Below are 27,300 nucleotides of genomic sequence, written 5' to 3' on the forward strand. Positions count from 1 at the left end.
GAAACATGTATTTCTTTTACAATCAGGAAAATAGGAAAGAGAGAATGTACACAAGAGAGAGAATGAGAGGCTGAAGATAGGATAAGAGCAAGTGGACATTTATCACTTCTGTGTTGGAGGGAGCAAAAGGCTCTGCTTGGAAGCCCAGAACCAACCAATCAATAACCACCCATGGCTGATCAGTGACCAGCCAGTGCTGATACCACGTGCCTCCCATCTCCCACCCCGCTCCTTTACTCCTACCCTCCCTGGTCTCCTGTTTCCCCCCTTCCATGTCAGCTGCCTGACACTGTGACTCCCAGACCATGACTAGCTCTGTGTAGCTGATCCCTGGGAAGGTGTCTCCCAACCCTGTGCTGAGTTGGATCCAGCTGGAACATGCATGTGACCCAGGGAGGAGGAGGACAAGGAAGGAGAAGTGGGGTTCTCTTTAGGTTTTCCCTTTTCCTTTCGCAGGAAGCAAAGCTGAGTCACACCTGGGAAACAAGAACATACATTTTCGTCCTCAGATGGACTCGGAAGATGGCTTTGTCCTGTCCCGTGTGACACCTAGCCTGGAAGTTCCTATGGAGGAAAACGAAGAAGCACATTCTTGGCAGCTGACTAATTAATTCTTTTAAAGTTTGGGTCTGAGGTTGGCTCACCCTGTGAAGGCCTCTACCAGTGGGGCAAGGGATAGTTTAAAAAATAGCACACTGAGGGGCTGGCATAATGGGAGATGGTGATAAATACCCTTTGGGGCTAGCTGATCTCAGAAGGTGGGCTTAATTTGGGTTGTTCCTGTTAAAGTTTGTCTTGTTCAAGCCTATCACTGGACTTGCTTCTCCATACAAGTGAGTTTTTTATTTTTAACTATGCATATCAAACAAAAATGGCCCCTACTTAAAACACATTTGCTAATAGCTGCTTCTGCTCACAAACAATGATATAATTTCCCTCTAGGGGAGGTGGCTTTTTGGTTAGCAAAATTCAATTTAATTAGGAGCTCAAGCAAGCACCTCTCCCTATGCCCTCCCCTGTCCCCACCAGGGATGGTTGAGAAAGTGACTAGAAAGCAGAGAGAGCTAAACTCTCTGTTAGGAAATGAATAGAAACTTTGGGGCATGGAGAAGGGAGAGCTTAAAAGTGAAATGGTAGGACTTCCCTGGTGGTATAGTGGATGAGAAGCCACCTGCCAATGCAGGGGACACAGATTTAATCCCTGGTCTGGGAAGATTCCACATGCCTTGGAGCAACTAAGCCCGTGGGCCACAACTGCTGAGCCCATGTGCAGCAACTACTGTAGGCTGCGCACCCTAGAACCCGTGCTCTGAAACAAGAGAAGCCACCACAAAGAGAAGCCCGTGCGCCACAGCGAAGAGTAGCCCCCACTCAGCGCAACTAGAGAAAGCCTGAGGCAGCAGTGAAGACCAGCCAAAAATAAATAAATTTTTAAAAGTGTGAAATGGTGGCGGGCGGCAGCTATAGAAAAACATGACTAGAAAGGCCCCAGTGTCTAAGGTGGCTTAAGAACAACTAGCACAAAGTGTTTTTCACATTCAGTGTGTTTTTTTTAATCAGTTCTGAGACCCTGGAGGCCCCTCAGTCACCCCATTATAAAGAACATTGTTCAAGTGACAGAGTGAAGCACCAGGGGTTTAGAGATTGGGCTCTGGGGCAGGCTGCCCAGTTTGAGATGCAGCCATGCCACGTGGGGGCTCTGTAACTTTGAGTAAGTTCAGTGACTTCTCAAAGCCTTAGTTCTTTCACCTGGAAACTGAAAGTAATGGTATTTGTGCGGATTAAATGAGATCAGCTTTATAAAACACTTAGTACAGAGCTTGCTTATAGTAAACACTCTGTAAGTGTCAGCAATAGTGGTGGTGGTTATGAGGATGATGATGGAGAAGACAGTGATAACACGGGTAGCTGCAGCTGCATTGGATAGTCTTTCATGTGCCAGTATTAAATATCAACTAGAGAAATCATTGAAGACGTAGCTGAACACTGGACTTCAGATGAATTAGTGCAGTGGTTCTTAAAGTGTGGTCCCTGGACCAGCAGATCAGCATCCCCTGGGAACTTGTTAGAAATGCTGGTTCTAGGCCCTCCCCAGATCTACTGAAATAAAAACTCTGGGTGTGGGTCCTGCAATCAGCATTCTAACAAGACTTCCAGATGATTCTGATGCACACTTTAACATTGAGAACTACTAACATCGTGAACACTGCTTTAGTGACTTGCAAGAAAGGAGCCACATTGCTGGTGGGTTAATTTTTTTCACCCTTGTTCAAACATGACTACTTTACAATCATCATAATTTCACTGAACGTGATTATAAATAAGTATATGGTGGAGTCAAAATTTATCCAGGTGTGAAAACAACTACTTCAGTTTTCTAAAACTGATCTCATCTTGCTCTAGGGTTCCCATTATTCCAGGCAAAGTGTTTTTTCAGTTTAGATCCCTGATTTGCGTCATCAATTCAAAGTTTAAACTCCTCTTCGGGTTGTGTTTCCTCCACCCTTCATCCCTTTTCTCAGAAGGCATCTGGGTGCAGGAGGGAGCTGAGGCAGTCTTACAGCAGCAGGGAGAAGTCTTTGCACAGCCTGGGTGCCTTCCCACCATGGGCCTTGCTCATCCCTCTGGGCTCACAGATGTGACTTTGCTCCGAGGCTCTGGGCTCTGGCTGTTCCCACCTGGTCTTTTGGTGCTTCAGGCTGGCACCTGCTGCTGGAAGCTGTGATCTTTGTCACAGCTTCCCTCACCGCAGCCTTCTCATCCTAATCCTGCCAACTAGATCTCCTTGGATCCTAGTAACCTGGATGGCAGACAAGAGCCCAGAGTGCTTCAAACCAGGGAGGACGCGAGGGGAGAAATGTGGTTAGTAAGAAAGGACAAAACATCAATGTATTCCATAACTATTCACCCTCCCTCCCTCCTCTCCTCTTTATTTTTTTAAAGAAATTTATGTATAAATATATTTTCATTGAAGTATATTTGATTTACAATGTTGTATTAGCTTTAGGTCTACAGCAAAGTGATTCAGCTTTATAAATATATATATATGTATATTTGTATATATATGTATATTTATTTATTTATATATAAAGCAAATTCCTTTCTTTAATGAAAAGCCAAAAGGGAAGACATCTGTCTCGGAAATTGAGATTTAATAAAAGTAGGTTACACTCAGGAAGGCCCTGGTTGCTAAAATTGCTCAAATATTTGATTCAAGAGTCTTCCCAAGAACTCAAGGTCTAGGTTATATGACAAGACACATCAGAAATTAAATTTCCTTTTTACTTCAGATAGAACAAAAATTAAAGCCCTGGTAAATTTGGGTTTAATATAAAACCAGACCTTTTCTAATCATTGTAGGACAGTCATCTTTTTCTCTTCATTGCCTTCTAGAATATATACTATATTAAATTTTAAAATTTTTCATTTATTTAGCACTTCTAATAAGCAGTGAAGACATTACTTAATATTTCATTTTTCTTAAGTCTTGCTTCTGTTCTACATAAGTTGTAAGCCACTCAAGGACAATGATTTTAATAATGATAACTGATAGTCATTTGAGATGGTACTGTGTATCACATTTGTTAGGCAGGTGGACTAGGTTATTCTGTAATAACAAATGACCTCACATTCTCAGTGGCTTAACACAACTAAGGTTTTCTTCTTGCTCACTGTACATGTCCACTGGGGTCATCAGGCAGCCTCTGCTCTCTGTAGACTCTCTGGGTCCAGGCTGACAAAGCGACCTGTGTTCCCAGTCTCCCCAGGAGAGCAAAGGGGATGTGGAAGATTGTACAACAACTCTTAAAACTTCTGCCCAGAAGTGACGTATCAGTTCTGCTCACATTTCATTGGCCAAAGTAGTCATGCCGTCACACAGAACTTTATATTGGGAAGGTACAAACTTACTGTGTGCCTGGAAGGTGGAGAGATAAAAATATTTGGAGAGTTCAGTTCAGGTCAGTCACTCAGTCATGTCTGACTCTTTGCGACCCCATGGACTGCAGTATGCCAGGCTTCCCTGTCCATCACCAACTCCCAGAGCTTACTCAAATTCATGTCCATCGAGTCAGTGATGCCATCCAACCATCTCATCACTAAGGATTATTGGTCTTCCCTGGTGACTCAGGGGTAAAGAATATGACTGCAATGTGGGAGACCTAGGTTCAGTCCCTGGGTCAGGAAGATCTCCTGGAGAAGGGAATGGCTACCCACTCCCTGGAGAATTTCATGGACAGAGGAACCTGGCGGGCTACAGTCCATGGGGTCACAAACAATCAGACACAACCAAGCGACTAACACTTTCACTTCACTTTTCACTTGCACTGAAGATTATACCAGGCGTTATGTTAAGTTCTTGACTCATGTTTCCATCTTTGCAACTCCACAATGAAGGACCTGTATTAGCCCTCCATTTTTATAGGAAGAGGAACCAAGTCCTCATGGCTTGTAAGTGGTGGAACAAGATTCAAGATTAAATCCATTAGTTTCCAATATTTGTGCTTATAACCAAGAGGCTATTCTGCTTCTTCAAGAATAGTAAGTTAACTTTTATTGAACTCAGAGATTATCAAGGCACAAAGTCTAAGTGCTTTCTATGCTTTATCTCATTTTATCAGACTTCACCACTTCACCACTCAGACTTCACTACTTTGTGAAATAGATTCAGTTATTAGTTGATGCCAAGGAAAACCAAAGCTTAGGTTGCAAAAAGAGTAGGACATGACTGAGCAACTGAACTGACTGACTGAAATTAACTCCACAACTTAAGTCATAATTACAGAACTCATTACTGACCTAAAGCAAAATCGAAAGGCTAACTAAGATTCTGTGAGTGTAGACAGTGGGTCCGTTTCTCTCTCCCCATACCCTACATGAAGGCAGCTAGATTCTGATGCTCTGAACACAGAAAGAGCAAGTCCTTTGTACACAGCTGTGCAGGCTGAGCAGTGCATGATGAGGATGCCATTCACACAGACTGTGATGTATTAACATCTGCTGTGAGAGTCACAGATGTGGCCAGACCTGACTTGTGAGCCAGTCACAGATTTACAGCTCTCTAGCTAGTGTGACTTGGGCAGACTTAACTTTTCTGAACCTTCAAAATGTCATGATTTTGTGAGGTGCATTAAATGAAGATTTTACTGATTATCACATTTATTGAATTCTTTATAGTCCCAAGTCATATTCCAGTACTTTAAGTCATGTATCAAGAAATTTCAAAATAACTCTATGAATTAGGTACTATCTCCTTTTCACAGATGAGGAAACAGGCACAGAGAGGTTAAATGATTTGTGCAAAGCCATCCAGCTGCTGCATTGTAGAAAGAGGAATCAAATACAGGCGGTTGACTCCCTAGCTCAATTCTAGATAGTTTTTAGATGCTTTCAAGTCTATGGTACCCAAAGGTAGCAAGTGTAAAACTTGGCATCTAGAATGAACTAGTCCAATTGACTTGGGCTGGCCAGACTGTAATCAGTGGTAGGCTCAGCTCTGGATAATTTACTTTAAAATAGACGTGGACTGAAGCAACCTGTAATTTATTATTTATTTTATTTTGTTTTTGTTCTTTGAGTCATTCTTTATTTGGTACTCCATATTCCCAATTCAATTTAGATTTTTTTTCCCTAGGATTTTTTTTTTTTTTTTTTACTTTTTATGTTGTATTGGAGTATAGCTGATTAACAGTGTTGTGATAGTTTCAGGTGGACAGCAAAGGGACTCAGCCATACACATACATGTATCCATTCTTCCCCAAACTCCCCTCCCATCCAGGCTGCCATGTAACATTGAGTATTCCTTGTGCTAGACAGTAGCTCCTTGTTGCCAACCTGTAATTTAAATCAGCCCTGTGGGAGGTGGTGCTAGTGGTGAAGAAACTGCTTGCCAAAGCAGGAGATATAAGAGATGCAGGTTCAGTCCTGAGTTGAGAAGATCCTCTGGAGAAGGGCATGGCAATACACTCTAGTATTCTTAGCTGAAAAATCCCATGGACAGAAGGTCCTGGCAAGCTACAGTCCATAGGGTCACTAAGGGTTGGACATGACTGAAGTGACTTAGTACACACATGTCTACAAATCATGGCATGGGAGGGGGCAGATCCTGTTAAAATGCAGACTTTGATTCAGTACATCTGGGGTGAGTCTGAGATTTTGAACATGAACAGTATGAAAAGGCAAAAAGATAGGACACTGAAAGATGAACTCCCCAGGTCAGTAGGTGCCCAATATGCTACTGGAGATCAGTGGAGAAATAACTCCAGAAAGAATGAAGAGATGGAGCCAAAGCAACAACAAGACCCAGGTGTGGATGTGACTGGTGATGGAAGTAAAGTCCAATGCTGTAAAAAGCAATATTGCATAGGAACCTGGAATGTCAGGTCCATGAATCAAGGCAAATTGGAAGTGGTCAAACAGGAGATGGCAAGAGTAAACATCGACATTTTAGGAATCAGCGAACTAAAATGAACTGAAATGGGTGAATTTAACTCAGATTACCATTATATCTACTACTGTGGGCAAGAATCCCTTAGAAGAAATGGAGTAGCCATCATAGTCAACAAAAGAGTCTGAAATGCAGTACTTGGATGCAAGCTCAAAAATGACAGAATAATCTCTGTTCATTTCCAAGGCAAACCATTCAATATCACAGTAATCCACGTCTGTTCCCTAACCAGTAATGCTGAAGCTGAAGTTGAACAGTTCTATGAAGACCTACAAGACCTTCTAGACCTAACACTCAAAAAAGATGTCCTTTTTATTATAGGGGACTGGAATGCAAAAGTAGGAAGTCAAGAAACACCTGGAGTAACAGGCAAATTTGGCCTTGGAGTACAGAATGAAACAGGGCAAAGGCTAATAGAGTTTTCCCAAGAGAACACATTGGTCATAGCAAACACCCTCTTCCAACAACACAAGAGAAGTCTCTACACATAGACATCACCAGATGGTCAATACCAAAATCATATTGATTATATTCTTTGCAGCCAAAAATGGAGAAGCTCTATACAGTCAGCAGAAACAAGACCAGGAGCGGACTGTGGCTCAGATCATGAACTCCTTATTGCCAAATTCAGATTTAAATTGAAGAAAGTAGGGAAAACCACTAGACCATTCAGGTGTGGCCTAATAAAATCCCTTATGATTATACAGTGGAAGTGAGAAATAGATTCAACGGATTAGATCTGATAGACAGAGTGCCTGAAGAACTATGGATGGAGGTTCATGACATTGTACAGGAGGTACAGATCAAGACCATCTCCAAGAAAAAGAAATGCAAAAAGGCAAAATGGTTGTCTGAGGAGGCCTTACAAATAGTTGTGAAAAGAAGAGAAATGAAAGGCAAAGGAGAAAAGGAAAGATATACCCATTTGAATGCAGAATTCCAAAGAATAGCAAGAAGACATAAGAAAGCCTTCCTCAGTGATCAATGCAAAGACATATAGGAAAACAATAGAATCAGAAAGACTAGAGATCTCTTCAAGAAAATTAGAGATACCAAGGGAACTTTTCGTACAAATATGGGTAAAATAAAGAACAGAAATGGTATGGACCTAACAGAAGCAGAAGATATTAAGATGAGGTGGCAAGAATACACAGAAGAACTATACAAAAAAAGATCTTCATGACCCAGATAATCATGATGGTATGATCACTCACTTAGAGCCAGACATCCTGGAATGTGAAGTCAAGTGGGCCTTAGGAAGCATCACCACAAACAAAGCTAGTGGAGAGGATGGAATTCCAGTTGAGCTATTTCAAATCCTAAAAGATGATGCTATGAAAATGCTGCACTCAATATGCCAGCAGATTTGGAAAATGCAGCAGTGGCCACAGGACTGGAAAAGGTCAGTTTTCATTCCAATCCCAAAGAAAGGCAATGCCAAAGAATGCTCAAACTACCACACAATTGCAGTCATCTCACACACTAGCAAAGTAATGCTCAAAATTCTCCAAGTCAGGCTTCAACAGTATGTGAATCATGAATGTCCATGTTCAAGCTGGATTTAGAAAAGGCAGAGGAGCCAGAGATCAAATTGCCAACATCTGTTGGATCATTGAAAAAGCAAGAGAGTTCCAGACAAACATCTACTTCTGCTTTATTGACTACGCCAAAGCCTTTGACTGTGTGGATCACAACAAACTGTGGAAAATTCTTAGAGAGATGGGAATACCAGACCACCTGACCTGCCTCCTGAGAAATCTGTATGCAGATCAAGAAGCAGCAGTTAGAACTGGACACGGAACAACAAACTGGTTCCAAATAGGGAAAGGAGTATGTCAAGGCTGTATATTGTCACCCTGCTTATTTAACTTGTATGCAGAGTACATCATGAGAAACACTGGGCTGGATGAAGCACAAGCTGGAATCAAGATTGCCGGAAAAAATATCAACACTCTCAAATATGTGGTTGACACCACCCTTATGGCAGAAAGTGAAGAACACCTAAAGAGCCTCTTGTTGAAAGTGAAAGAGGAGAGTGAAAAAATTGGCTTAAAACCCAACATTCAGAAAACAAAGATCATGGCATCTTGTCCCATCACTTCATGGCAATAGATGGAGAAACAGTGGAAATAGTAAGAAACTTTATTTTGGGGGGGCTCCAAAATCACTGCAGATGGTGACTGCAGCCATGAAATTAAAAGACACTTGCTCCTTGGAAGAAAAGCTATGACAAACTTAGACAGCATATTAAAAAGCAGAGACATTACTTTGCCAACAAAGGTCTGTCTAGTCAAAGGTATGGTTTTTCCAGTAGTCATGTATAGATGTGAGAGTTGGACTATAAAGAAAGCTGAGCACCAAAGAATTGATGGTTTTGAACTGTGGTGGTGAAGAAGACTCTTAAGAGTCCCTTGGATTGCAGGGAGATCCAACCAGTCCATCCTAATGGAAATCAGTTCTGAATATTCATTGGAAGGGCTGATGCTGAAGCTGAAACTCCAATACTTTGGCCACCTGATTTGAAGAATGGACTCATTTGAAAAGGCCCTGATGCTGGGAAAGATTGAAGGAGGGAGGAGAATGGGACGACAGAGGATGAGATGGTTAGATGGCATCACTGACTCGATGGACATGAGTTTGAGTAGGTTCCAGGAGTTGGTGATGGACAGGGAAGCCTGGTGTGCTGCAGTCCATGGGGTCGCAAAGAGCTGGACATGACTGAGTGGCTGAACTGAACTGAACTGATTGAGGATGTCAAGGGCAGATCCTCGACCTTGCCCCTGAGCTTCAGACTTCCATATCTAACTGCCTGCAGGACCAGCCCCCTAAGTATCCCTCAGGCAACTCATACTCAATATGTCCATTTACGATCACAGACTTTCCCCTGATTTTCCACCTCAGTCACTCGCCTCAGGGACTTGAACCATCCTGGATTACACCCAATCACCCCAACATTCCATCAGCCCTCAAGACCTGCCCATTTTACCTTTTGTTTCTTCTTTTTTAATTTTTAAAATTGAGATATAATTGACATTCAACATTTATTAGTTTTAGGTGTATATCATAAGGAGTTGATATATGTAGATATTGCAAAATGATTACCACAAGTTTAGTTAACATCACTACATATAGTTACAAATATTTTTTCATGAGAACTTTTCAGATTTACTCTCTTAGTGACTTTTAAATGTCAAGTTTCGTTAACTACAGTCACCATGCTATATATGATATCATATCCCTAGGACTTACTTGGCTTAAAATTGGAGGTTTGTATCTTTTGACCCCATTCACCCATTTTTGCTCACTCACATCCCTGCTTCTGGCAACAGCCAATCTGTTCTCTGTATCTATAAATTAGGATTTAAAAACTGGTTATGTATATGATATCCTACAATGCTTGTCTTTCTGTCTGCCTTAGTGCAGTGCCCTCAAGGTCCATCCTACCTTCTTTTTCTTTAAAACGCATCCTCCTTTGCCTGCAATGCAGGAGACCCAGGTTCAATTCCTGGGTCAGGAAGATATCCTGGAGATGGAAATGGCAACCCACTTCAGTATTTTTGCCTGGAGAATTCCATGGACAGAGAAACCTGGTGGACTACAGTCCATGGGGTTGCAAAGAGTCATACACGACTGAGTGACTCACACACACACACTCAGTTTCTTTGCTTCTATCTACTGTGTTACTTGAGTCTCTTAGCATTTTTTACCTGAACTACTATTACAACTTCCACACTGATCTCCAGTGTGATTGCAGCTCCTTTCTTCACACTTTGTTTGCCAGGATGGTCTTTCTGAGGTCCACACATCACTACAGATCTTCTTGGTTTAATACTCACCCACAGCCCCTCATTGTCCTCAGGATAAAACCTCAGCTCCATAGAATGGCAAGACTCTTCTCAGCTTAGGCTCTGTGTGTGCGTCCACCCTCATTTCCTTCAAGGCCCTACCTTTCACACTCACTTCAGGTCACATCCAGTGCTTGGTGTTGTCCTCAGGCCTCAGCCAGGCTAGTCCCACCCCTTGGAAAGATCTTCATCTGCCAAGCTTACAAATCCAACTCTCCAATAGCTATTTCTCCCTTAGAAAGTCCTTCCTGCCTGTTTTCTGGGATCCCAAGTATATTCAGTTTAATATTTAGCATAACATTTATTCTTTATTATTATTGGTTTTTAATTTTCAAAAGAAAAATCCTAAACTTTTTAACTGGGTCTTTAATATATTAGGCAATAATATATTAAAATGATCTGGGAATGTGTCTCTCTCTTTCTAGGGAGTACATAAGCCAGCCATGTTTTATTCATAGGGTATCCCCACCATCCTACATGAATATTTGTTGATGTAAAGTTGCTTGTGTGAAGGAAACTTGGAATTATCTCAGACTCTCCTCTTACCCTCACGTTTGCATGCATGCTCAGTCGCTTCAGTTGTGTCCAACTCTTTGAACCCTATGGAGTATAGCCCCCCAGGCTCCTCTACCCAAGGGATTCTTCAGGCAAGAATACTGGAGTGGTTTGCCATTTCCTCCTCCAGGGGCTTCCTGAACCAGCAATCGAACTCACATCTACTGCACTGCAGGTGGATTCTTTACTGCTGAGCCATCAGGGCATTCCCAGATCCCACATGCCTCAACTAAAAAACTTGAATACAGCAACAAAGATCCCATGTGCCATAACTAAGACCCGATGCAATTAAAGAAATGAGTGAATGAGTAAACATTTTAAGAAATGAATAAATAAAATATATCTGAAGTCCAGCTACTTATAACCCATTTGCTACCTGGACACTTAGAGCAACCTCCTCACTGGTCTCCCCTCCTCCCTCTTTTTCACCTTTCTGTTCTCACACAGCAGCTGGGGTGATGCTTTGAAAATATCAATCAGTGCCTGTCAGTCCTCTGCTCAAAAATCTCTGGCAGTTTCCCATGACTCTTAGCTGAAATCTAAAGTCCTCAGCACAGCCCTCAAGGTCGTCTTGCTCTGCCCCCAGGATCTCCCCCACCCTCTTTCTCCTGCCTTTCTCTCCAGAATTCACCATTGTCCAGTCATCCTGGCCTTCCTGCTGTCACTCAGATAAGCTGAGCAGGCTTCTGCTTCAGAACTTGCCCTTGATGCTGCTCCATCAGGAATGTTCTTCCCTCAGATATTCATAAGGCTCCCTCTCACTTCTGTCAGGCCTCCAGGGTCACCTCCCCAGGGTGGCCTGCCCTAACCACCTTCTTAAAAATTGTACTCTCCTCACTTTCAATCCCCTTGCGTTGCCTTACTTTCTTCCTAGTTGTTAGTACTATCTGTTTTTTTTTTTTTTTTTTAATGTAAACTGTGTTTCTCTCCCATGAGAATCTAAGCTCCTTGGAAATAAGACTTTCTCTCTCTTGTTCTCTGTTGTATCCCAGGACTTAGAACAATGCATGGCACATGGTAGGCCTTCAACAAAGACTTCATGAATATTGGTTTTATGAACAGTATCAGTGAGTAGAAGCTCTGGGGAGTACTCTTCAGTTCATTAGAAGATTGACACAGATTTTGTGTCATCTGAGATTGAAGATGGAAAGCACTGGCTCTGGATGGGTGAAGTTCCCTGTCATGGAGACCTTTCACTCACAGAAAAGCTGGGCAGCAACAGTCTCATGGGCATGCAAACAGGAGATTTAGAGCAGTTGGGAGGCTGGACTGGATGAGAATGTCTCTAGTACCCCTCGAGGCTTCGTGCAGCAGCAAATGATCCTCAGGAAAGCCTAATGGGCACCCTTGAATGTGACTAAGGGAGACTGGATGCCAAAAAAAAGTCACAGTTAAATGCTTTTCAACATACAATCTTGTTTTTCAGTTTTTCAAGGAAATATATGATCATTTGATAAATTCAGAAGGAACGGGAAGGAAGGAAACATAGACATAATTCCACTGGAGATGGTCATTGTTAATACTTTGGGGTGTCTTGTTTATTTAAATATATTTCTTGCTATTACTTTTACATATTTACACATTTTGTATACATACATAGTAATCTATTGCTGCATAAGAAATCACACCAAAACTCGGTGGCCTAAAATTGCAATAATCATGTATTATCTGTGGGTCAGGAATTCAGGAGCACCTCAGCTGGGACTTCTGGCTGGGGTCATGCATGTGGTTGCAGTTGAGCTGAGGCTGGAGTAAGACTCCTCTTGGTGGCTTCTATATTCTTGAGTCTGGTGCCTGGACTTGAAGACTCAAGTGCCTGGGATTCCTCAGGCATTTTTCATCTCTGTTTGTGGTCTGGCCACACAGTCTTTTCAACATGGGCTTCAGGGACAAGGTGGACATCTCAATGGCAGCTCAGATTCCCGAAGCTGTTTGTCTCAAGAGAGAGAACCAGACAGGATTCCTTAATGGGTTAGCTTTGGAAGGCAATAGCAGCATTTCTGTCACTTTTACTGGTAGAGGTAGTTACAAAACTCCACCAAGGAAGGAGGGTTAATGTCAAATTGTGAGAAAAATAACAATCCATCCATCCATCATCTATCTGTCTATCCATCCATTCTCTCTCTTTCCTCCTCTCCTTCCCCAGCTTTGGAAAATACAATGACTATAAGTTATAATTATAAAATATTTCCTATATTTAACAAATATATAACATAAGCTTTCCCTCAAACTATAGACCTTTTCAAGCATTTTAATTGCCAATGATATTTGCTATAATTAATTTTACTTGGTTCTGGACCTATATTTGGTTTCTAGGTGTTTTTTCATTACTATAAATAATCATGGGGCTTCCTTGGTGGCTCAGATGGTAAAGAATCCACTGGCAATGAAGGAGACTGGGGTTTGATCCCTGGGTTGGGAAGATCCCCTGGATGAAGGCATGGCAATCCACTCCAGTATTCTTGTCTGAAAAGTCCCCATGGACAGAGGAGCCTGGCAGGCTACAGTCCATGGGGTCACAAAGAGTCAGACATGACTGAGCAACTAAGCACATAAATAATCATGTAATGAACTTATTTGTTAATTATAAAGCTTTTCCTTCTTTATCTCAACAATTGGGGATATGGAACTGTTCTATAAAATCATTGATTTAAAGAATATGAATATAAGAATACATTTCCCTCTTCTAAGTAGGATAGAAGGGATAAAAATATTTCTTTTAATATTCTAACCACATACTACCAAATTGCTTTCCAAAAGTGTTTTATTGGGTTGACTAAATCATCTGTTCAGGTTTTCCAAATGAACTTTTTGGCCAACTGGTATATGGATGCATGCTAAGTCATTTTAGTTATGTCTGACTCTTTGAGACCCTATGGGCTATAGACTGCCAGGATCCTCTGTCCATGGGATTCTTCAGGCAAGATTAATGAAGTAGTTTGCCAGGCTCTCCTCCAGAGAATCTTCCTGACCCAGGAATTGAAGCTGAGTCTCTTACGTCTCAGAGAAGGCAATGGCAACCCACTCCAGTACTCTTGCCTGGAAAATCCCATGGACGGAGGAACCTGGTAGGCTGCAGTCCGTGGGGTTGCTAAGAGTCGGACACGACTGAGCGACTTCACTTTCACTTTTCACTTTCATGCATTGGAGAAGGAAATGGCAACCCACTCCAGTGTTCTTGCCTGGAGAATCCCCGGGACGGGGGAGCCTGGTGGGCTGCTGTCTATGGGGTCGCACGGAGTCGGACACGACTGAAGTGACTTAGCAGCAGCAGCAGCAGCTCTTACATCTCCTGAATTGACAGGTGGGTTCTTTAACACTAGAGCCACCAACCTAATACCTACCAGCTTATATTGCTGCTACAATACATGCAAATGTTTCACCTAACCTTGGAAATTACTACTAAAATAAGATTGTTGCTAATAGGCCAAAAAGTATCTTTCTTTACATTTGTTGAATTACTTGTAAAAGTGAGCATGTTTGCTCTGATAGCTTACAACATTCAAACATTCTCTTTTTAAAAAACACTTCATAACTGCAAACGTAAAGCATTCAGAAAAGTAGAGAGAATATTGTAGTGAACCTCAATGTACCCATCATCCAACTTTAAGACATACAACCCATGAATGGATGAATGTCATCTATTACCTGCTTCCTCTGCCTCCTACATTAAATTATTTTTAAGGAAATCCCAGACAGCATATCATTTTCCTTGTAAATATTTCAGAATGTATGTCTAAAAGATAAACATTTTTACAAAATGTAAGCATAAAACCTTTATGACACCTAAAATCTTATTTAATGTTAAGTATCAAAGTATTTCTTAATATTAAATTACCCAGTCAGTGTTCAAGTTTCCCTGCTTATCTCATAATGTTTTTTTAAAGCAGAATTTCCTTGATGTATATCTTAAATCCTCTTTTAAATTTATAGATTTCTCCCCACCTTTTTTAGTTTTTGCATTTTTTAAAAAAGAAAACAGGTCACTTGCCTTATGGAACTTCCCATATCCTGAATTTTACTAATTGCATCCCTCTACTGGTCAACATGTTCCTCTGTCCCATATCCTGAATTTTACTAATTGCATCCCTCTACTGGTCAACATGTTCCTCTGTCCCATGTGTTTTCTGTGAATTAGTAGTTAGATGGAGGGAGTTTGTCTGGTTCAGGTTTGCATTTTGGCAAACAGTAACTTGCAGAGGACATTGTACACTTTCATTAGGAGCCATGGTGTCAGCTCTGTCTTCTTGTGATGGCAGCTACTGTTGACAACCATTGCCTGGAACCACTGCTTCCTAAAGGGCTTTGCAAAATAGTTATTTAATTTTTTTCACCCCTTCTTGATTTATTAGGGCTTCCCTGGTAGCTCAGATGGTAAAGAATCGGCCTGCAATGCAGGAAGACACGGGTTCAATCCCTGGATTGGGAAGATCCCCTGGAGAAGGGTATGGCTACCCACTCCAGTATTCTTATCTGGAGAATTCCATGGAGAGAGGACCCTGGCAGGCTACAGTCCATAGGGTCACAAAGAGTCAGACATGACTGGGTGACTAACAAACTTTGATTCATTAGATGGAATATATCCATAAAGAGAAACTTTTCCTCAAATGTTCGATTATCCCAAAGTATGTAGGAAAGGCAGGATAAGTGCTTGATTCTTTCCCTTTACTTAGCAAATTTCAAAGTGATAAGTTGATGTATTAATTTACTAGGGCCACCACAACAATTGCCACAGACTGGGTGACTTAAAAAACAGAAGTTAATTTTCTCACAGTTCTGGAGGCTGGAAGTCTGAGATCAAGGTGTTATCAGGGTTGGTTTCTTCTGATCCTGTCTCCTTGGTTGTAGGTGGCTGTCTTCTTGCTGCTTCTTCACATGGTTGTCCCTCTGTGTGTGTCTGTGTCCCAATCTCCCCTTCTTATAAGGACACAGTCATACTGGATTAGGATCCACTCCAAAGACATTGTTTTACCTTAGTCACCTCCTTAAATGCATGTCTCCAAATACAGTCATATTCTGAGATCCGGGGTGTTAAGATTTCAACCTATGGGGCACAATTCAGCCCGTAACAGTTGATTCCCTGCCATTCTCTAAAGGTGACCAATGAGAGTCACCCTCACCCCACCTAGTATCATTATGAACTCATGGATGTAAGCATATTTGATATATATTTTTTAATTGATTGTAGTTATTCTAATTGCTGCTGAAATTGTCCCTCCTTGACTAGTGGGAGACTCTTAAAGTTGACTCCTGAGTCCTTTAGACATAGCACAGTTGTCTTTGATAGATTTCTTGTTTTCTGACACAACAAAATATTCCAGGCTCATCCATATATTTCTTGCCTCAGAGAATCAGTCTTTTCTACAAGCAGCCATGATCCTATTTTCATGGATCAGGGCCCACACTGTAGGTATGAAGGATGCTCAGTACTACTGGATTGGTTATGAAATGTTTATATTTGTAAAACTAAAATGCCAAAATATTGATGGAAGGTGATGAGATTACACAGCAACCACAAAACTCTAACTGCTAGAGAGGTGGGATACACTCCTTTACTCACAGCAGATCTGCTTCACTGATTCACACTTTCATTGCTGCCTATGTCCTTTAGCTTAACAATGAGTGATCCCTAAGGGAGGGCACCTGCAATGCGTTGGGGACACAAAGATGAGTAAGGCATGGTTCCTCCTTGCAATTTATTTTCAATCTAATAGATGCACCCGCATGCCATTATTCTCTTTGGGTTGCTTCAGTAATATTCAATTACTTTAATAATAGGTCTAACATTGATCAGGCACTTCAAACGCTGGTTCTGTGAGTTGCTAACAGGTTTAAATGAATTAATCCATAAAAAGCACTCAGTCCAGAGCTTGGCTTATGGTAAGAGCTCAATAATGTCAGCCATTGCCAGTTAATTGCCTGTTTGCACTCAGATTCCTCCCTGCCCTTCTTTTGCTCTGTTCTGTATTTCAGGGAATGACATTTTCTCAGCTCTTTGACCCTGTATCTCCTAGGGGGATTCAGTCATGAAAGGCCTTAGTAGAAAACTGGAAGATAGGATTTGAGGAGAGGCCAGAGTATTTCTCCTCCTCCTCTTTGCATCTGGTGGTATCTCCTCCATGGTTCCAGCTCAGATCCTGCTATGGTTTCAGTCCCTGCAGGACAGCCTCCTACTGTCCCTTTGGCCCTAACTGTGCCCCACTATTTCTAACCTCTGAGTTGCTTTATGGGCATCTATTTCATGTCTGAGCTCTGTTGTCTCCTGAATCATTTAATTTCCTGTATTAAATTCCTGCTGATTGAAAGACCTAGAGTGATTTGTGTTTCCTGAAAGAGTTAACTGCTAATGTTAATATTAGTATCTCACTTAGCTGTATAATCACTCTATCAGGTGAATACTATATTATGCTCATTGTACAGGTGAGGAAACTGAGGCAGAGGGAGGTTAAGTCACTTGTCCCCGGTTACGTACTTAGTAAGTGGTGGAGCCAGTATATGAACCCAGAAGTATCTGTCTTCAGTCTCATTCTTGATGTGCACGATTAGGTAAGACAGCCACCTCCTCACTCACTGTGCTTTAAGAAACCCCTTCTTATACTTTCTAGCCTGTGCCTCTTGATATCATGGGGTTATTTCTCTTCAGGGAGTTTTTCTAGGCCATTTTCTCATGAAGCCCTTCTTCCTGAGAACTCACGAATGAATAAAATGCTGTGGTTCTTTCCTGCATTGTTCTGTTTTAGTGATTTATTGATAATTTAGAAGACTTTGCTGTCTAGTGTAAGGCATGTAATGGGTGGTTGATTAAGCACAGGGTTTGTGGTCATGTCTCTAAAACAGAGTATCAGCCCTCAGAAGGACTGTAACTCCACATGGTAATTGTTTCCCCCATGGCACCTAGAATCAAACAACAATATCTTTTTCTAAAAAGCCATCCATAATAGTTCCAGGAATGCCCCTGTTACACAAAAGACACCCAAAATTTAGAACAGCTGTCTTTGAGTGGGATGAAAAGTGAGAGAAAGCTTTACAAAGTGGAAAATTACTATTGTTCCCTAGAGCCCAGTATGAAAAATGGAACATCAGATTAATCTCATAGATGAAGTAAAAAGTATTAAAAATCCCCATCGTCCCAGAAAGGCATTAAACATGGACACTGATGAAAGATTACTTTGTTTCAGAGAACTGGGGCTTTTCCCTACAACTGATATCATTGTTATTACTGAGAAGGTATTTTACCACTTTAATCATGAATGGACTCTCAGATTTTGCCAGTTAGGTGGGGACTAAATTTGGAGAGAGCTGATCACTTGGGGCTTCACGAGAGTCTATGTCACCTTGATGAGTCTGGTTGAGCCAGTTATGTAACAGGGTTGCTGTATTTATGAATTCCACCTTCCTAGGCTCCAGCCATGAAAATCATTTCTCTTCACTGATTTGAAGATTGGTTACATCCTCCCCAGTCTGGTGTTTTTACTGTAAACAATACTGGAATGAGAGTCTTTAATGAGGACTTTTGAAACAGGATCCAGTTTCAACAGGATGCTAGAGAGGGCAGAAGAAAGACACGCCATCCCCTTCATCACACACCCCTGCGCCCTGCCCCAGGAAACTAGTGAGCCTTTCTTTATGGTTTTTTCCTGTTTTACAAAGCATCCTCTGTTCCCAATGACACCAAAGCTCAAGGCCACACCTAAGTAGTAAGTTTAGAGAAACCATTCTGCAGCTTTAATTCCTGAGCATTTTTTTTTCCTGACAATTATTCATGATTGCAAGACACTGTAGCCAATTAATTTTCACTTTATCAAGAAGAGCTCACCTGATAAGTCTGTTGGAGCCTTTTCTGTGGTAATTTCAAAGGTCCAAAGTCAGTTCAATCACAAGATGAGTCTCATTAAATCCCGAACTCACTAAACGAGAATCATGAGGCCAGGCGTGGTGTACAAGCCTTTGCTTGAAGGAGGCATTTGAGGCTGGCTCATGGTGCTGATGACCTTTCACAGTCTCTGCTGTCTTATCCATAATGCAAAGAGCAGCCCTCATAGCTTAGAGCAGGCCGGAACAGATCACTCCTAAGGACCAGGTACATCCCTACTGCTGTTCCAGAGAATAAATATGGAGAAGAGGGTGGCCAGCATGTATCCAGAGAGCGGGCTGCAGCCAGCACCTTGGCTAAGGGCCTGGGCTGACCCTGACAATAGCTAATTAGTGAGGAGCAGAAAGAAGCTATCAGCCTATTTGCACATGTCACCATATCAGTTTTTAGCACGAGGCAGAGAGCTTTCCCAGCTTATAACCATCCAACTCAGAGGAGTAGAGTCTCCAGGCACTACTTCTTCCAGTCCCATCACACCCAGTGAACAGAATTCTTGAGGCCACTGTGGGAATAAGACTTTGCTGTAATAGTCAGTGATTGCTAATAACTGTAAGTCTCCTCCTTTCAAAAGGCTGATTCAGAATGAACTAGAATCTTCTAGTCCCAGACCCAAACACTCAGAGCATGGGTTCTGATTGGCTCAACATGAGTCACATATTCATAGTTGGTCCAATCAACTTTGGTTAGGGTAGCAGAGGGCCTCATAGAACACACACAGCTACCTGGGCCCACCCCTGTAGGTGAGGGGCAAAATAGGATCCTTGTGAGCTTAGCAGAATGTGCAAATTGTATGCACAATGTCTTGCAAAGAAAGGATGAGTAACAATTTTTGTTCTTCTGAGAATAGAATGCCAGTGCTCTAACACTACCCTCCTTCTTTGTTAAATAAATTCTGCACTTTCTGATTTAATTGTACTTTCAGAATTCAAAGCATATACTGTTAAATGGACACAGTGCTAAGGACTCCAGGTCCTAGTTTTTGAATTTTGCAACATGTTTGCACATTCCTCTAGGTTCAGTCTTAGCTAGGTCCACCCACGTGATAGCCACCTTAGATGAATCATCAAGTGTCATGCTTAGGTGCCAACATGTACTGGACATTTTCAATCTCTCATCCTTTGTCACTGCTGTCTTCTCAGCCTGAAATAGTCTTAAATAATCCAGCTATTGAAATCCCATTCATTATCCCTCAAGGCACAATTCAAATGCCAATTTCTCTCTGAAGTCTCTCTTCATCCTCCCAAGTTTAAACTAGCCAGATTGAGCAAATAAAAATATAGGATACCGGTTAAATTTGTTTAAAGTATTTCTCAAATATTTCATAGAACATACATACACTAAAATTTTATTTGCTATTTATCTGAAAATAAAATTGAACTGGGTATCTTTTATTTTTATCTGGTAACTGTGCTTCAGTTGGATTTAGGTACAATCTCTTCTCACTCCCAGCATTTAGCCTACATTCGTTTTTCATATTTTTTTATTCTGTTGCCGTTTAGTTGGTTGTTCCTGTTTTCCTTCTTTCTCACTAAATTATAAGATACTTGAAGGCAATCTTATTACTTGTTTCTAGAGATTTTTTTAAAAGAGAAGGTTTAGGTTTACAGTAAAATCAAGTGGAAGGTAGATTTCCCATATGACTTCCTCCCCAACCCTATGCATGGCTTCCCCAATGTCAACATCACTCATCAGATTGGTATATATATGTGTGTATATATATATATATATATATTTTTTTTTTTTTTAAACAAAAGATGAACCTACATTGACACATCATAACACCCAAAGTCTACAGTTTACCTTAGGGTTTACTAGTGATGTTGTATACTCTATGACTTTGGACAAATGTATGATAATTATCCATCATCATAATATCCTACAGAGTATTTTTTTACTTGGCCTAAAAATCCTCTGTTCTCTGCCTACCTATCACCATCCTCCCAGAAGCACTCATCTTTTTATCATTTCCACATTTTGCCTTTTCTGGAATGGCATATAGTTGGAATCACACCATATATAGCCTTCTCCAATTGGCTTTTACATAGTTGTTAATGTGCATTTAAATATCCTCCATATCTTTTTGTGGCTGGATAGCTCATTTGTTTTTAGTACTGAAAAATATTCCATTGTCTGGGTGTACCACAGTTTATTTATCTGTTCACCCACTGAAGGACATTTTGGTTGCTCCCACGTTTTGGCCAGAACTTAGGCACAGATCCACATCTTACGGCAAGGGAAGCTGGGGAATGTAGTCTTCAGGTGGTTGTCCACATGCCCAGCAAAAAGCTCAAGGGTTCTTTCCTGGAGGGGAGAAATGAGGAATGGGTTTTGGGTACATCCAACAGTCTCTGTGATAATCATCAGAATTAAGGAGGCAGAGGAGATGTTAGTGTATAAGAATATGAATGCAGAGAACTGGAGAGTCAGAGGGGTGAGAACATAGAGAAAGTAAGGTAAATCACAGGTGAATGGCTAGATTAAAGGCTGTGCTGGATTTTCACATCTTCTGAGCTCCCTGGGCTCTATTGTGAAGGTAGGTGTAGTGGACATTTGGCCACAAATACCTTGAACAGGCTTCCAGTGCTTGAGAAATCCTCTATTTAATGAATCAACTTCCCCACCTCCATCCTCAATAGAAGCCAGAAACTTGTTTTTGCAGCCTCCTTGATAGCCAAGATATAGTCCATGGGATACGCCTGCTGTAAATAGTAAATCGGAAACTAGTGAAGCAGAAAAGCAGTTTCTGGCAGAATCCATTCTGACGAGGATTCTGGTAAATGCCTCCATTTACAAGAGGCTATAGGGACGGAGTTTCCAGGAGTAGCATCTAGTACCCACTGCTGGTGGTATAAACTGAAGGGGCTATGCCTAAGGGTGGCACAGTGGGAGTATGGTAGATAAGAAAATTGTCTCTACTCTTCACTCCCTCTCTGTAATAGAATCCGTGCCTTTGGACATGTGACTTGCAGTGCCTCCCACGAGTGTAGACAAAGTCTACATTTCAGACCCATTCATCTTGATCTTGGCTATATGACTATTTTGAGCAGTGGAAAATGGATGGAAGGGACAATGTCTTAATTCTTAGGCTGAGAGTTTTAGAAGCATAGTGAGTTTCTATTAGCCCACTGGAGTTTTCACCCTCACTGTGAGAAAATCATGCTTCATGTAGCCACTCTCCCTTCAGCCTGGATCCTAGAATGAAGATACTTAAAATAAAACTGATCTTGACCCAAAATCTGGGCCCAAACCCCAGCTCAGCTGAACCCAGCCAAGATGAGCCAAACTACAACCGACCCAGGAAGATAAACTAAAACGCATGTTGTTGCCATTGGAGAATAATTTGCTATGTGGCATTATCATAGAAGAAACCTGACTAATACAAAGCTCTTACTGGAGTGCTTCCCACGTTTGGTTTGCACAGGGCTGGTATTGAGCAAGTATGTTCCAGAACAGCTGTAGAGGTTGTTTACCATGCTCTGCTATTCTGATTAGCTGGAGTCTATGTCTTACCGTTCTCATATATTTGACAGTCGTCCCTAGGTTTGGTTGTCTCAGCTATGTGGCTACTAAGCTTGGTTCTTTAGACTTTCTGGAGATTCTATGATGTAGCTAATGTCCTTGAATAAATTAATTTCTCTGTACAATGAAAGGAGTAAGTATGCATTGATTTGCAACTTAAAACCTTGACTAAAAGAGATGAGAGTGCCAAAGTCAAGGCCATTGATGGAGGTCTCTCACCTCCCTCAGTGACCACAGTACATTTTCAAATTTGTTTCATGAAAGGGTTTCAGCACTTTCTATCTTTGGATTTTGGGTAAAAATGTCAACAACCTAAGAACTCCTGATTTTGCAAACTTGGCACAAGTACTTAAGACTCTTCTCATCGGTGCCCTTGGGGCAGAGTTCTTTTTCAGTCCAGTGGAAAGAAGACTTGGCCATGACCCAAGAGACCAAGGCTCCGATCTCAGCTGTGCCAGAAATCTGTATGACCTTGAGAAAGTGACTTTACTTTTTTGGATCTTAGTTTTCCTGGATGCAGAATCCCAGGACAGTTAACATCTGCTTTCCTTTTTATGATGGTGGCCCGGGAATAAAGAAATGATGGGAATGTGTCATGGAAAGTCACAGAATCTAAATATATATAAAGTGTATGACATGCACTTCTGTTTAATATGTAGTCTGGCACTAATTATGTACGAATGTATATATAAGCATACTTAAATAACAGTCTGGAAGGAAACATGCAAGTATACTGGTTGTGGTTTCCTCAGGATGCTGAGATTATGGGTGATTTAAATATTCTATTTTAAATGCTTCTGAATTTTCCACATTTTCTATAATGAGCATTTATTACTTTTGTAATGAGGAGATTGTTTTTTAAAAGGAAAGGAAGGCACTCCCAATCTCCCAATTCCTCCCACCTCCCCTCATTTCCCCCTCAGTAACCATATATTTGTTCTCTGCATCTGTGTCTGTATTTCTGTATGGCTGATTCATTTTTCTGTACAGTAGAAGCTAATCCAACTTTGTAAAGCAACTATATTCCAATAAAAATTAATTTTGAAAAAGAAAAGGATGGCACTAATATACTATATTAACATAGGGCATTTATTATAATTTCTCTTGAAAGTGCTTTGACTCAGAGCAGAACCTTTGTTCAAGTAAAAGTAAACACAAGGAAAGGCAGGGGAAATGGAAAAAGAGAACAAGGAATGGTAGCAGGGAGGGGCCCCCATTGCAGTCAGGCCCCTTTTCAGGAAGGGAGATGAGGAGAGGGAATAAGAATCCCCCTTGTAAACCCAGGGACCACTCCCCACCCCCATACTATGGCACTTTGAATCATGGAATCATTCATCAACAAAGCCATGACCATCATCAGTTAAGCCATGACCGTCATCAGTTAAGCCATGACCATCAAATGCACAGGAAGTGGAGTAGAAACCTGACCGCTGAACATTAAGCTATAGGTGACTGTTATTCCTGTCCCTGAGCACAGGGCGATAAAGGATCTGGTTACACACATCCTCAGGAAATCCTCAGGAAATAATCTGGGCACATGACCCTGGCGAAGAGGGGCCAAAAACTTTCTCTGGGCCCCAGGTTTTTTGAGATGCCTGAAGCAACCATCTCCAAAAAGGTTTCCTGTTGTAAATGTAATGGCGAGGAGGGGAACTGAAGCTACAGGCTGAGAGTGGGCAGAGGCTGCAGTTCAGTTGCCACCATATCCTAACTTGTTCGTCACAACTTTGGCCCTACTAATACAATGAGACAGGAAAATCAGTTATGATCGCATTGCTTCTAAAGCCTAAAGACAGCACTCTCCTCCCTTCCCTCAATGCATTCTTCCTGAAAAGTGGCCAGATTCATTCAAAAATGGAGCACATCATATGTTCCAGGCACAGAGCAAGGCTAGGGGTGCAAGGCATGTGCCAAAATTACAGTCTGGTGAGGGAGATAAATAGACATGCAGGTTTCAGTACTGACTGGTGGGTTCACCAAGAAAGACAGTTAATAATTGCTGGGACTTCCCTGGTGGTCCTGTGGTTAAGAGTCTACTCCCCCAATGCAGAGGACACAGGTTTGATCCTTGGTCCTGCAAGATTCCACATGCCGCAGGGCAACTATGTTCATGCACCATAACTACTGAGCCTGCGCTTAGAGCCTGTGAGCCACGACTACTGAAGCCCATGCACTCTAGAGCTGGTGCTCCACAACAAGAGAAGACACTGCAATGAGAAAGTCCATGCACCATAAGGAACAGGAGCTCCTGCCCGCTACAACTAGAGAAAGCCCCAGTGCAGCAACCAAGACTCAGCACAGCCCAAAAGAGTAAAGCCAAAACACAATAATTATAATAAGGATAATTGCTAATATTTATTGAAGGCTCAGTATACACAAGCTATGTGCTGGACACTTTAAATGGATTATCTCATTTAAGCTTCACATTAATACACGAAGTAGTGTTATCATCAACCCCATTTAACAAATGGGAAAACCACAGCTTAGGACATTTAAGTAACTGATTGAGGTCACACAGGTTGCTGCTGCTGCTGCTGCTGCTAAGTCGCTTCAGTCATGTCTGACTCTGTGCGACCCCATAGACAGTAGCCCACCAGGCTCCCCCATTCCTGGGATTCTCCAGGCAAGAACACTGGAGTGGGTTGCCATTTCCTTCTCCAATGCATGAAAGTGAAAATGAAGTCACTCAGTCGTGTCCGACTCTTAGCGACTCCATGGACTGCAGCCTACCAGGCTCCTCCGTCCATGGGATTTTCCAGGCAAGAGTACTGGAGTGGGGTGCTATTGCCTTCTCCAACACAGGTTTCTAGCAGAGGAGCAAATTTATGAATCTCATTTGCCTAACTCCAAGTCCACTTGCTTAATCCCTCTGCTCTACAGCACAGAGAGGAAAGACAGAGGAAGAACAGTCTAATCAGCATGGGGAAGCTCAGAGAAAGCTTCATGGAAGGGGTGACTCTTTAGTTGGATCTTAAAAGAGGAGCAGGAGTTTGTTTGAGGACAAGAAGGCAAGAAGGGCATGCCAGGCGGAGGGTGCGGGATGGGGTATAGAATATTGAGGCAAGGGGTAGAGAAGTAACTTGGCTCCTTCTGAAAATGCCAGATATTCTGGTACAACTGGAAGGTAGGGGACCAGTGAAGGTAGGCTGTGAATGATGAGGAGCCTGTTGAGACCCTTGGCTCAGCAACTCCCTGTCCCTGGTGGCTTCTCTGTGGAATCTTTACCAACATGTGGTGCTGCCAGCAAACAGGGTGTGAGCCAGCAGGTGGCCTCAAGAGCCTGGGACTCCCAGCCCAGCTGGAGCTCCTTCCCAAGGAGCTAAGTTGGGTGTTTTCCAAGATGTTCCCTGGTGGACCTGAAGGCAGCCTGCCTGCATGCCAGATAGAGCGGTGGTGTTGGAATGTGAGAGGGAGAGTTCTGGCAAGGAGAGACGGGACAAGTCTTTCACCTGACTGCAGACTTTGCTTACAAAATGGTAGACCTGAAGCCCAGCTCCTCCACTTACCTACTCAGTGACCCTGAGCAGGTCACTTAGCAGCTCTGCCCCTCCTATGGGCATCATCACACTGATTTCTTAGGCTATTTGTGAAGATTAAATGAAGCAATTCGTATCAAGTAATTTGCATGATGCCTTGCACAAAGTAAACACTCAGTTTATGGTGGTCTTTTTATAAGCAGTCACGGTTGTTCATTCAGCATTCACTCAGCAGAGATTTATTGAATGTTTTCTCAGGCCTTGAACAAGGAACACAAAGTCCTTGTCTTCCTGGAGCTTATGTTCTAGAAAGGGAGACAGACAATAAGCAATTAATACATATAATAATTTAAGATACTGATGAGTGCTACACAGATAGTAAAAGGGTAAAGAGTGAAATGTGTGTATGTGTGTGTGTGTGTGTACCTGTGAGCTTTAGATAAGATAATTGGCTACCGTTTCCTTAAGGAGATGACATTTGAGCGAAGTCCTGAATCGGAGAAGCTTTTCTCATGAAAAGGTAGACCAAAAATGATTTCGGTGGAGAACACAGCAAATGGAAAGGCCCAGTGGCAGGAAAGAACTCGGTATATTCAAGGAATTATAAGAAAATCAGTGGCCTGAAAGAGGGAAGAATCACAGAAAATGAAGGGGTAATAGAATAACAACAACAACAATAATAATTTGTATGAAATATTTGCTTAGGGTTAGATGATTCACACTCATTTTCACAACTGCTCTGTGAAGAAGGGGCTATTAGATCTCCCATTTTTAAACTGGGAAATTAAGGCTCAACAAAGCAAAGAAACTTGCCCAAGATCACACAACCCTCATAGGACTACAGAGGATTTGTAGTCCCATTTGTTGGGATTTGAGCCCAACAGATGACTCCAGAATCTATTCACTGCCCAATTCCACCTCCATGGGGAAGGCCTCAACTATGTACCCAGCTCTATGTGTGGCAGATGGGTGTGCAAGTGTGTGTGTGTATGTGACTGTGTGCATGCCTACATGTGAAATTAGAGGAGGACAGTGCGAATCATAGATTGTCTGAGCTCTTGAGTTGTGGAGGCAAAAATAACACACAAGTGTGATTTCTTTAAGACAAAGTACTGTTAAGTGACAAATTGCCCCAAGCACCTTAGGAACTCTCTAGGGAAGAGGGAATGGATAAAGGGAGCAGAGGGAAACAGTACAGCTTAGTGATAAAAAGAAAGAACTCCAGACTTGATGCCCAGGGTGGAGCTCTCACCTGCTCCACCTGTCAACTTAACTCTCTGCCAGTTTCCTCCTTTATAAATTGGGGATAATAACAATATCTATCTCATAGAATTGTTGTGAGTATTAAATGAATTAATCTCTATAAAGTACTTAAAATAGTGTCAAGCAGAGAGTGTTTGTCATGATTAAGTTTTGGTGTTTTTTTGTTTTTTTGCTATTTGGGTCTAGATTTTTAAATTTTTATTGACTTCACTGATAAAACATATATTTTCATTAGTAACCTCTTTAATTTATAATTTATTAATTTATTTCTACTACCTCCTAGCTCAGCAATTTCAAAATAGATGATCTAGCTCCCCCTCCCCA

At 41.8% G+C, this 27,300-nt stretch overlaps 1 long non-coding RNA gene across 4 annotated transcripts in view; it reads left to right on the forward strand.

Moving 5' to 3' along the window:
* LOC139183165 (uncharacterized) overlaps window positions 1–26,646 on the forward strand; it is an 85,021-nt gene extending 58,375 nt beyond the window's left edge. For all 4 annotated transcript variants that reach the window (XR_011566678.1, XR_011566679.1, XR_011566677.1 and 1 more), the window contains one exon: window positions 1–26,646. This is a non-coding gene — a long non-coding RNA (uncharacterized lncRNA).
* Window positions 26,647–27,300: the final 654 nt, after the last annotated feature.

Source organism: Bos indicus, chromosome 5 (assembly GCF_029378745.1).
Source record: "Bos indicus isolate NIAB-ARS_2022 breed Sahiwal x Tharparkar chromosome 5, NIAB-ARS_B.indTharparkar_mat_pri_1.0, whole genome shotgun sequence".
NCBI classification, from domain to species: domain Eukaryota; kingdom Metazoa; phylum Chordata; class Mammalia; order Artiodactyla; family Bovidae; genus Bos; species Bos indicus.